General features: G+C 39.3%; 1 protein-coding gene across 2 annotated transcripts in view; it reads left to right on the top strand.

Annotated features, from left to right (window-relative positions):
• The window catches only part of DOCK1 (dedicator of cytokinesis 1), a 926,077-nt gene that overhangs the window by 901,875 nt on the left and 11,118 nt on the right, over window positions 1-13,084 (top strand). The window lies entirely within an intron of this gene.

Genomic DNA, 13,084 nt, shown 5'->3' with positions numbered 1-13,084 from the left:
ATCCTTCAGGATAATGACAACGATCTTGTAGAACAAGCCTTCATTCATATCAAGCCAGGGATTTTATTTTCCTTTTAAACTAAACTAAACCTTAAGCTTATATATCGCATCTTCTCTATAAGGATAGAGCTCGACACGGTTTACAAAAAATTAAAAAGTTAATACAGTAAGAATCATAAATAGAGAGAGAAGCAAAGTGTATATTTTTAAAAATAGCCAAGTTTTCAGGTGTTTTTGAAATAATTGGAAAGAGCCCAGATTGCGCAGCTGGACATGAAAATTATTCCAAAGCTCAGTAATTTTGAGGTAAAGAGATTTCCCTAATTTTCGAATGTAGATAATTTACAATGTAGATAATTATTTTATTGATCAACACAAAATGACACGGAAGACTACCATTCCAAACATGAGCCATATAAAAGTTGAAATCACATGTTATATACTCTGACATAATTATTCAATTAGTAAATATTTTCTGTTTATAAAGTTGAAACATCCCCCAACAAGTTTAACATGTTCACCTAAATCAGCCATACCCTGTTGTTTCTTCAGAGCACAGTTGCATAATCCCCAAAACAGAACCCCCACCCCAGTTCCCAAATGCACTTCCAAAATGAAATTATCTAATAGTTAATCTAATCAACAAGCTATTTTGCTCCAATTCAGAGATAAGTCTTGAAGTGCCATGATATTGTAAAGATATGATTCTCTCCATGTCTATTAAAAGGCATAAGTGGGAATGCCAAGCAGAAACTGGAAGGACCAACAGTTGTTTTCAATATGCCACTATAACAGGGGTCTCAAAGTCCCTCTTTGAGGGCCGCAATCCAGTCGGGTTTTCAGGATTTCCCCTATGAATATGCATGAGATCTATGTGCATGCACTGCTTTCAATGCATATTCATTGGGGAAATCCTGAAAACCTGACTGGATTGCAGCCCTCAAGTAGGGACTTTGAGATCCCTGCACTATAACGTATTTGATTGCCATCAGCCCTAGTCTCTGTACCTTCTGCTGCCAATGAGAGCAAAGGTGTTGATGCAATAGAGAGAGTTCAAATTTTTGATAATGTAACTCTACTCCCCTCCAAAATTGTTGCACCAAATGACAAGTCCACACTTATGTAAAAAAGTACCCATTTCCTGACCACATAAGAACATAAGAACATAAGCAATGCCTCTGCTGGGTCAGACCCGAGGTCCATCGCGCCCAGCAGTCCGCTCACGCGGCCCAACAAATGTCTGATACAGAAGAATACTTTTTTTTTCAGGCAAGCAGGTGTATAATACCATTGTATAAGCACTTTATAAGCATTCTCCTCTAATAACACACATATTGAAGACTTCCTAACTTCTAAAACGATCATACTTCATTCTTGTGTGGAGAAACCCATACCCAAATCTTGTTCCCATATAAACATAAAGGAATGTCTAGAAATAACAAGACCTCTGATACTGTATATGTATCTAACATAGACATCTCGCTGGGTTTTGAAGACTATGTCAACAATTTTGTCCAGAAATCATTTCTTGTAGTACAGAAGTTAAGAAATGTTAGATCCCACGTTTTCTTTTTTTTTTTTTTTTAATTTTTATTCATTTTTAAACTTATAATAAGTGTGATAACATATCCATACAAATAACCATAAATATATCACTTAATAATCAACAATAATACATATAATATTCTCTTATCTCCCCCCCTCCCCACCCTTATCTATCATATAATCAATACTTATACAACATGTAACAATAAAAATACCCTCCCTCCCACCCCACGTTTTCTAACAGCATTACAGGATAATAGTACAGTCAACTATGTTGTCCTTACTGGACTACTGTAATGTGCTGCTTTCATCTCTCCAGCCATGATCTTTACAGGTGCGGGGGGACGAGTTGCCTGGGCCTGATTCAGAATGTATACCTGCTTTGACTTTGTCTAAGTCAAAACGTATAAGTTCCGTCTGGCAACCTGTCAAACTTTTTTGATTATGGCTGCCAGACAACTAAGCCTAGGTCGGTCCACCTCCTGCCCACTCCCTGCCCTACCTCCAAAAACACCCCTTTTTGCTCTGGGCGTACAGAGGCAGTGAAAAGGCCTAAGCAGATTTTAAATACATTTAAAACCAGTTTTGATTATCGGTACTTGGACAACCTGTCTTTTTGATCATTCAAGTACCGATTTAGGCCGGTTTTTGGATATTTTTTATTTTTATGAGCCCCATACTGCATAAATCAAATAGTCATACATAGGCACAATTATGGACACAAGGGTTCTTCAAAAAGGTTCTGCACTTTTATATTTTCACGGGAAATGGTTGGGGTGGGAGAAGTGGTAAGAGGGCGTGTCATAGAATGTCATTGGGGAAAATGTATCTCAAAACAGGGTGATTATGTAGAAAAGTGATGTAATTTGCTTTTGAGATATTTAATAGTGTTTGAAAAAAATAAAAGTGCAAAACTTTTTGAAGATCCCTCACAGATAAGAATTCTACTAAGACTTGTTTAATATATATATAGGATAGAAGCTGACCCTATGTTAAAAAACAAATCATATAGGCTTCAGCTGACCTTCTGTATGTGTGTAAACCCATTGGTTCCAATATTCAGCCGGCAGCAATCAGCCTATTGCCAACTTCCAATGGTGTTAAGCACAGAAATTCAATGCCAAGCAATATCTGGGCACCAGCACTGAATTTCTGGGTTTCCAGAGCCAACTAACACATACGGCCTCTTTTACAAAGCTGCTCTGCGTTAATGGCCCCAAAGCCCATAGAGATTTAAAAGGCTTCGGGACTGTTGCTGTGCGGCAGCCGCAAGTGCGGCTTTATAAAAGAGGCCGATAGTTAGCAAGTAAAGACAGATCTGACTTTTATGCAGTCCTATTTATGCTATTGACCAGGCCGGTTATGTGCAGAGTATTGACATTTAACCAACCAAGTGACAAATATGCCACTGAAATGCCTCCAAATAGCCAGTTTTTAGTTCAGCACTAACCAGTTAAATGCCACTGAAAACTAGTGGTTAGCCCTGAACAGGAGGTGCTTATGGCTAGATAAATTTCTTTGAATAGTGATCAAAATATGTTTTCACAAACATTAACCTTCTCATACCTAAATAATTGGAAAAAAAAAATATTATGTAGTTACATTAGATCACACAGCAGGTTCCTTCATGTACAAAACCTTTTCCTATACTTATCTATCCATGGTAATCAGCTGAATATGAGCAGCTAAGCTTGGTTTAAGTGGGCAGGAGTCTCTTTTCCCCACTAAACCAGGCTGAATATCAACCTCCTCCATTTTTAGACATTTGTTGGGCATGCTGATGCACGAAATAATTATAGACATAATTTTTAAAAATGAAGTTGGCTGATACTCAGCCTGCAGTGGTCAGTGTTTTTATGTCCACTGCTGGCTGTAATTACCAGATGTTCAATGCCAGCCATGTCCAGACACTGGCACTGAATGTCCAGTTGTATGTTGCTGGCTAAAACTTAAGCGCTTAAGTGCAACATTTATCCCTGGACCTTATAAAGCTAGGACTGATTTTTATGTGACCCAATTAATTCAGTTATCATAAACAGTTAAGAGCTGATTATTGGCACTTAGCAGGAAATTAGGCCCATATGATTAATCTTCGATGTTGGGGATTTGTCAAACATTATTCTGGTCATCCTGAATATCGAATCTTTCTACACAAATATTCCACAGTTAAAAGCACTCACTTTAATAAAAAAAAAACATTGAGACAAAGAACTAGGATTCTGAAACAATTCATCTTGTCCTTGGCCACAATTGTCCACACAATATTTCTTTAGGTTTGAAAAGAAGTTTTTCCAGCAAATTAAAGGCACCACCATGGGTAAGCCCTGGACAAGTGATTTAAACTGTCAAGAGCCTCTCCAAGTTGTTTAAATAGCTTTGAATATTGGGTAAAAGGATTTTTGCTTCTGACATTTGGCATTAAGTATTATCTTTTAGAATTGATTACATGAAACATTACATTATTGAAATTAAAAATTAGGCTAAGAGAGATGGTCAAATTAAGATGGTCTGTGCTATCTCTGCAGTACTGTATATTTCATGGAGTTACTGCTTTTTGTTTGTGGCTTATAAAATTTGATCAGTCCATCTGAAAAGGGCAGTACTTCCGATTAGAGCTGAACAAGCAGCCCTATTTCTCACTTTTTCAGTCTCCTTATGATTATTAGTGACACTCTGTACAAAGTCATTTGACACTGGCTTTCATGGCACAATTCTTTCCATCCTCTGCCTTAATTTAGAGTCTTCTCTCTGTAAAACCCTGAGCTATTCCATTTGTCAAAGCTGAGCTTGTGAGTTCTCTGTTGTGCAAGCTTGGGCAAGACCAGATACTTGCAAAATGCAGTGCATGCCTTATTTTTAAGAGAAGGCTTGGAGCTTCTGTAGAAGTAAGGGGAAAAAATAAAGAAGCATATGTATTGGATGTGTTAAATTGACTAGAAATATTGCTGTATGCTTTCGATGTGCCATGCATATAAAGTTTATAAATGTATAGGGTAACACTACCAAACACAATGATTGTAAAGTACACAAACACTTGACAGTTAATGGTTTGCTGTGTCGTGCAAAGAAGAATGCTGGTTATAGCAATTACTGAAATGAGCCTCAGAATCTGGGGCAGGATTTCAAAGTCTCTGCCGCCTTTAGAAAGCTATCAACAGCTTAATATGACAATATCATAGGTTCGTCTTACAGTCGGGAAAAGCGCAGTAAAAAAAAAACTCAAACACATTTGAGAAAAACAGGCACTTCAATAATCCCAGACTGCAGTGCTGAGAATAAATTCGTAAACTTCTTGTGGCCAACACGGCAATCTGGACGTAGTTATCATATCAGCAGGTCAATACCGCTCTTCCCATTACTTAGTTTGTCAAGGCGATATCCTTCTCCTTTGGGTCTATATGTTCACCACGCTGCCCTTCGGAAATAGGTGATATTCCAACTCGAAAAAGAAGTGCAGTCAAAAGTTTTACATCCTCTCTCAAGCCTATGATATAGTCATATTAAACTGTTGATAGCTTTCTAAAGGCGGCAGAGACTTTGAAATCCTGCCCCAGATTCTGAGGCTTATTTCAGTAATTGCTATAACGAGTATTCTTCTTTGCATGACACAGCAAACCATTAACTTCCATGTGTTTGTGTACTTTACATGCATATAAAGTTTCAATTTTCCTTGGGTACGAATAGGTTTTGATGTGAACTGGTATTCTAATATGCTAAAAAGCAAATTTGTCACCAAAAAGAGGAGGGCGCTCAATATTAACTACTTTAAGGGAAATGTAAACTCTGCTATGCAACTTTAAAAGGACCATATGAAAGGGAACTGTATTCTGCGATTCCCACTATCCTCTGACAGGAGCATGGTCAAATGGACCCTTTGATTTTTGCATTTAGAAAGTATGTTTTAAAAGACATCAAACAATATGAGAAGATTAAAAAGCAGAGGTTTTTTAACCTTAAAAAGGAAGAAAATACAGTAAACCCCCGTGAATTTGCGGTTCACAAATCGCGGACTCAGTAATTTGCGGTATTTTCAGACCGCCTCTTCCTGATACTAAAGTCATGGTTACACCAATCAGGAGCTGCTTTGACATGCTATCTGGCATATCAAAGCAGCTCCTGATTGGTGTAACCATGACTTTAGTACCAGGAAGAGGCAGTCGGAAAATGTGCCCGGCTTCGTAAGTACAAATTTAAGCACCTGCTAGCGCCCCAGCTGCGTTCTCCTTCCTTTGATCAGCTGAAAAACCATATTCACGTTTTTTTTTAATTTGCGGGTGTTCCTGGAACGGAACCCTTGCAAATTTGGGGGGGAGTACTCTACAGCATTAAGAGAATTGTCTCAGAATTATGAAATTGTTATTAAGCCAGCTGATAAAGGTAGAGGTAAAATGGTGATGGACAGAAATGCATACAGTATGTGCAAGAGACAGATTTTTGATAGAGAATATTATTTGGAGAGTGATCTGACAAAATATTTAGCTAAAGAGATTTTGGAAATACAGGCAAGCCCCGTTTTATGAACATCCAATTTATGTCGGACTCGTACTTATAAATAGGTGTCCTTGTTCTACCTTTGGTGTTCCAACACATCCCTCGCCCTCCCTCCTGTGTCCCAATGCACCCCTCTCCCTCCCTCCATTCTGTGCTCTAAGTACGTCTCCCTCTCGCAGGTGTTTATTTATTTAGCCCGTCCTCCCAAAGGAGCCCAGAACAGGTCCCAAGGGTACATTCACAGTATAAGCAGGACAAACTTTGCTGGGAAATACAGACTTGGTGGACATAGGGGTATAAATTTCAGCTTTTACAGTATAGTCATAACATACAGACTTGGTAATACAGACTTAGTGGACATAGGGTGTTTAAAATTGCAGCATTTTCTGAATAGACGTAGGGTGGTTTAAATTACATCATTTTCCGTATGTTTAACTTCTGGCCAGCTCTGTCCTCCTTTGGGCAGCAGCTCCTATGCGCATCCCACGGCTGAGCCGGAAGCCTTCTCTCTGACATCAGAAAAAGTTGTCAACCACTTCTATTTCTTCATTGTTGATCTTTATGTGGACTTTCTTGCTGGCGGTAGTCATGATTTTGGTTGTCCTGATGTTCAGACGACGTCTCATCTTCTCACTTTCTTTTTTCATCTTCAGGATAAACTTCTTGAGGTCCTTCTCACTGTCTGCCAGCAGGATAGTATCATCCGTGGATCTCAGATTGCTGATGGTTCTTCCGCCTATTTTCACCCCAGCACTCGAATCATCTAAGTACAGCTTCCTCATGATTACTTCTGCATAGAGGTTGAAAAGAATAGGAGAGAGGATCCATCTTTGTCTTGTACCCTTCTTGATCTTGAACCATTCTGTATTTCCATACGTGGTTCACACTTTAGCTTCTTGATCATAGTAGAGCGACTTGATTAACCTGATCAGTTACGCTGGCACTCCTACCTCACTCAGTGCTTTCCAAAGCTTGTCATGCTTAACACAATCAGAAGCCTTAGTATAATCAATGAGGCACAGGTAGAGCTTCTTCTGGTACTCCCTCACCTGTTCTATGATCCACTTCAAGTTTGCAATGTGATCACGGGTCTCTCTGCCCTTATGGAAACCAACTTGGACATCAGGAAGTTCTCCATCAAGAATGTTGTCCAAGCACTTCTAGATGATATTTAGAAGTACCTTACTGGCAAAGGGGATCAGAGCAATTGTTCTATAGTTGGCAGTTCCTGGCATTGCCTTCAGCAGTGGGATAAAATCTGATCTTTTCCAGTTCATTGACCATGTGGAGGTCCTCCAGATTTTCTGGCATAGTGCTGTCAGTGTGGCTCGTGGAACTGGTTTCAGCAGCTCTGCAGGGATTCCATCAATACCAGGTGCTTTGTTGTTTGGTAGCTGCCTCAGCACTCAGTCAACTTCACTTTCCATAGGAGGGTGGTTGCAGTTAACCAGTTCCTACCACATACTGGCTTCTTGTATGGCACATGCTTTTTGAGCACAATTTGTCTGTGCCCCCTCCTGCCTGAGCAGGTTGAACCTGTTACTCACTTCGATTGCATACTGCACAGGGATCTCACTGACATCAAACTTCCTCTGCATGTCTGGATGCATGGGCTTGCATAGTCTGACCCTGACTTTGGTTACAAGAAGTTGGTGATTCTGCACCTTGTAGAGGTTTTGCAGAGAAAATTGATCCTTTCATTTTTGCTAGCAGATGATGTAGTAAATTTGGTTGTGATGCTGCCTATTTGGGAATGTCCAGGTGTAGAGGCACTGTTTTGGCTGGTGATTCTAAGCTTGTTCTCTTGGAAGAACTGCACAAGGTGGTCCCCAGCTTCATTTCTCTCCCCTAGGCCATGCCTGCCGACCACTCTTGCATCCTCTCCTTCTCCAATGTCACCCATAATGTAGATGATGTCCTTTCTTGGGGTTCTGTTTAGTGCACTTTGGAGCTGGGCATAGAAATCCTCAATACATCTGCTGTTAGTGCATAGACTTGGATGATGGTTACATTCAGAGGTTTTCCTCTAATGCGGATGGACAAGGCCTTATCATTGATGTATTGGGAGCTCTGTACGCACCTTGTGATCCTTTTACTGACCACAATGGCAACTCCCTTTCTCTTTTCTGTTTCATTGTCTGAGTAATAAATGGTGTAGTCATATGAGCTAAAATCCCCAGATCCAGTTCACTGACTCTCACTAGGTCTACACTCGTTCTTTCCATTTTCTTCTTGATATCCATTTTCCTCTTGATAACGTCCAGCTTTCCAATGTTCATCCCTCTCACGTTCCATGTTCCAATGGTATATTTTTCTTTGCAGCTCAGGTGGCCCTTTTCATCATGGACTACATCCCTCTCACATCATCCTTGTCCTGATTACTTTGGGTCTGCCTTTGCTTTTCCAAAGTCACTTTAATGATGCTGTCCAGCTAGGTGGGGCCCATCGTCGAGCACCATATTTGAAGCATATTGATTCTGATCCATAGAGTTTCATGATGAAGGTCTTAATCATCCGTGAGAGGCATCCATTGACTTGAACCCATGCTGTAGGTTTTGGGTAGAAGATCTTTTACTTTTTTATATAGTTTGGTCAAGTACCCAAGTACCAAGTACCCAAGTACTTTGACAAAATGTGTAGCATCATTCTATATTGTCTAATGATATAGCATCATTCTATTTGTTTTAACCACTAATGATATGCAGTTTCTGGGGTATCCTAGTTCTAAGCAGTCAAAACTAGTTTACAAAGTAGCCTTGCATTATCAGACAGCATTCTGCCTATCCTGAACTCAGTTTGCTCTTTTACTAAATAGGACCTTGCCAATTCATAAGGCCAGAATTATAGCGTATATCGACACTAATGAATGAAATGGGTTGATTGTTGGTTACATGTCATGGGTCTTTTTAATGCGTTGATGCCGTCACAGACCAGATTTCTTCTAGAGTTATATCTGTAGGTCTTACTAATCGAGGTACTGCTAGCAGTACAGGTATTATTTTAGCTTGTTCCATTACTGCAACTCTTCCCATTTCAACACCAGAACTTTGCTGTTCTTCTTCTAGTATGGCAGGCAACAAATCAGCTGGTATTTGAACTTCACCCTTCATCACAAAATCTTTGACCATGCTCTCCTCCAGCCACGGCAGAGCCAGTTCCAAGTTGCAAACTATTAATGACACTTTGGTGAAATTTCTGGGCGTATTGATTGAGACCTTAACTTCCATCTCAAATTTCTTCTAGAGTCCAAAAATGCTTTTATACCTTGAAATGCATATGTTCACTTTTCGTGTGACTTTTCATCATTATGCATATTGATCTCATCAAGGGAAATTTGCAACGGCAGGAGAAGGATGGGAGACTTACAGCGCTGCGCCACATACTGCATGTTGAGAACCTCTGCTCTAACAGACAGTCGAACCTCCCCCACCAACTCAGGGGCCATCCCTTGTGGCCTAGTGGAAACAGGCAGCTATTTTTTTTTTAATAGTTTCATGCTAGTGCAAACATTAGCACAAGGCCAGAAACTTAACAAATAGAAAAATGCCTTTGGGGTATGCTAAACTCATTTACTAGCACAGCTTATTAAAATGCATAAATATACATTGAATTTGTTGCTTTAGAATGCTAAGGGAGCTACCAATAATAAAGCATGTGACTGTTTAAAAGACTTGGTATATTAAAGAATAACTACTCATTCTCGCGCCATGCTCTCCTAAAGTTGAATGGGGTTAATGCGTTACGTTTTGTGATAATTGCCTCCTAAAGGCAGTCATGAAATCATGATGGTAGGTCTCATAGATTTGAACCAGGAAGTAAAATCTTTAAAGAAGAAAATTAGGCTTTTAATAAAAATAGAATTGAAAAAAACTACGAAAAATAATATACTGAGTATGCTGTGTTACAGTATTTTCAATGAGAAACTTCCTCGGTAATAGCAATCTGCCTCACCTTATTCATGTACTTACACAGATCCAGCAGTAATCAGAACACAGTGTGTTGATGTTTCCCACAATCTCTTTGCTTTTCAAAATAGGCTGGAAGAAGTTAGAATTGTATATTATTTGACTACAAAAAAATTGACTTTAACTTGTCATATGAAGAGAACCGATAGCCATCTCAATAGTATATTTTTTTACTTGCATTTATGCATGAGATCTCCCATTAATTTTTAAATTTGTGAGTGCCTTAATCTTCTTGATATAGTCTGTTGTGGAGCATAGTGCTGTATGTAGAATATTGAATACTCAAAAATAATGCTTCAGTTATAGCTCCTGTCACTCTAATTTTACCATCCAGATGATAGAACCGGGGGTGGGGGGAGAAAGCACTTAACAGATGTCAAGATCCATTATCAGGCTCATGGGGGGGAGGGACTATGCATATTCAAGACTTTCATAGAATAAATTTAGATGTTACTGCAGCTCATTGCAGCACAATGCTTAACTCCTCAGTTCTTGTGCCTGAAGCTACATGATTTAGTACAGAACCCATTATAATCAAGCCATCCCAACAAAAGTTTGATAAAAGATAGATAAGAGACATCCAAGCTATTCAGGGAACTTATTATCTTGCACCGAAGGGGTAAAGCAATAACTTTTATTTTTTGGAAGATGTATCATTGTTAGTAGTAAAAGCCAGAGATAGTAAACTAACAGCCAGCAGCAAACCAGAACTGGGAATGATCAATTTTGAGAGGCTGATGTCAGGGATAAACTTGCCTTCCCAGATCTTTAAGTTTTGTCTGGTTGGTGTCAAAATATTTCACCATTTTAACTTCAGGCGTTCTCAACCCAGTCCTTTGGATACACCAATCCAGTCTGGGTTTCAAGATATCCACAATGAATATCCATGAGATAAATTTGCATACGCTGCCTCCATTATATGCAAATTTCTTTCATGCATATTCATTGTAGATATCCTGAAAACCTGACTGGCAAGGGGGTACTCCAGGACCGAGTTGAGAAACACTGATGTAGAGTATGATCTCAGTCTCTCAAATTTACTTCTAACACTTGCTATAAAACTTGCTTTGTGCCAAAGAGCTTTCTTCTGGAGTTCATAAGATGTATCATATTTAGGCAACTTATCCAAGTATGTTTGGAAACTTTTTTTGTATCTAGCCTGTGGCACCCAAAACAATGGGAAATATTTTTGTATTTTGGGGGTTTTTTTGGTCTTAGACTTCATTTCTTGGTACTTGATGATATTCGCTCTCTTTCCATTCAATTCATAAAATAATCACTTGGGACTGGCACCTCTATAATTAATGCCACTTTGGTGTTTTTCTCTTTTCCCATTACTGTATTCTGATTTTCTTGCATCTAGCTTTTTATCTAGTGGGTTGGGGTGTTCTAGGTGATCATAACTCTTCTCCACAATTTTCAGGGGTCAATGGGCCCAATGCTTTTCTGGTACAGTGATGTGGTAATGTTTTATCGAGTTTCCATGCTACCTGCTGTGCCATTCCAAATAAAAATGTTCTGCCATCAGGACTTCTCAGCTAGGTATGAGATGAGTAACCATCTCCAGCTCTATCTTACAGAATCTAGAAGTATCAGTCTTATCAGGGTTTTTTTTCTATGGTCACCATGAACATCTTGACCGCAATCCGCTGTCTTGAGCTGCATCTATCATTCTCCCATTTTTAGGTTTCAACTTTCCTCATCTTAATCATTCAGGTGTTTGGGCTTGATCTACATCAAGCCCAAGCACATGAATGTACATACTGCTCTTATCAGGTTACATTTTTATCAAGTTTATTTTATAATTTATTGCTCTGCCCATTGGGAAGGCCATCTGGGCAGCTTATAGGCTAATAAAAGGGTAGTGTCATAGAAAGCAGACATGACAAGAGCGGAGAGGAGGGAAGAGCTACAAAGAAGACAGAGGAAGGGAAATACACATAAGGGGTAATTGATGCATTGCTAGATTGTTCTGTTTCTAGTGCCAGCTGGAGGAAGAGTTTTAGAGTAACACACTATGGGCTCCTTTTATTAAGGTGCGCTAGTGTTTTTAGCGCACACAGCAGATTAGCGCGCACTAACCTCAATGCTGGCGTTAGCGTCTAACATTCGCAGCATTGTAGCGCGTGCTATTCTGCACGTTAAAGCCCTATGTATATTTCCCATTATATTTGTACATTTGCCAGCTGTTTTTCCTTGTTGGCTGATCAACTTCTTTAAAGAGCTTTTCTCCTGCTGGTTCCATTCCTGTACTTACAGGTGAGTTCTCATTTATTCCTTCTGCTCGTTGGAACGGCTGCTCGTGGTTCAGTTTGGATATGTTAATGCTGATAATTAGACCTGGAGGCCTATGATAGTAGCTCTTTATGCATAATCTATTTCTATGAAGTCCATTCTGTCTTCTGCTCTAGAAATGTATAGTCTTGGCATTCACTGATTCTTGCATGCATCTTCACCTTGTGAGCATGGAGGAGGTTTATTTAAAAGGCTAGTGCACAACTCCAAAGCTATACAAGGTACAGGAATTGCAAGCTGGTTAATGGTCTGTATCTTATTTTATGATGTCAGAGCAATTCTCGGTATTGATTTTCATTTCCTGTAATACTATTTGCTGGTCTTTTCTCTCAGTACTTTATTCTGGACTGTTGCTCTTTCTTCTACTCCTAGATATTTATATAGCCCTTCCTGTTCAAGTTCTCCGGTGGCACAATCATCAGTCAGAGAGCTATTTTCAGTTTTCCCCCCTAGGAATGTCACTTTAACACATTTATCTGTGCCAAAAGTCATCCTGATGTCATCTCAAAAGCTTTTTACTAAACGAAGTTGTTGTGCCAAATGTTGATCACCGGAGTGATAGAGTTTCAAGTCATCTACAAATAGCAGGTATGATGTAACTTATGAGTCTGTGCCAGTTCTAGGATTAAGGCTAAATCTGTAACCCAATGAGTTAAAAAGCGTACTCAAAGAATTAAATGTTATACAACACAATAGTGGTGACAAAGAGTCTCCCTGAAATATTCCTCACTGGATCCTGAAATTAAGAATGACATACTGTCCATTTTCATAAATAGATGCAGTGTGGC

The sequence above is a fragment of the Geotrypetes seraphini genome, chromosome 4 (genome assembly GCF_902459505.1).
Source record: "Geotrypetes seraphini chromosome 4, aGeoSer1.1, whole genome shotgun sequence".
In the NCBI taxonomy this organism is placed as follows: domain Eukaryota; kingdom Metazoa; phylum Chordata; class Amphibia; order Gymnophiona; family Dermophiidae; genus Geotrypetes; species Geotrypetes seraphini.
Note: the sequence above shows the minus strand (reverse complement) of the source record. Positions and strands in the feature narration are given on the sequence as shown.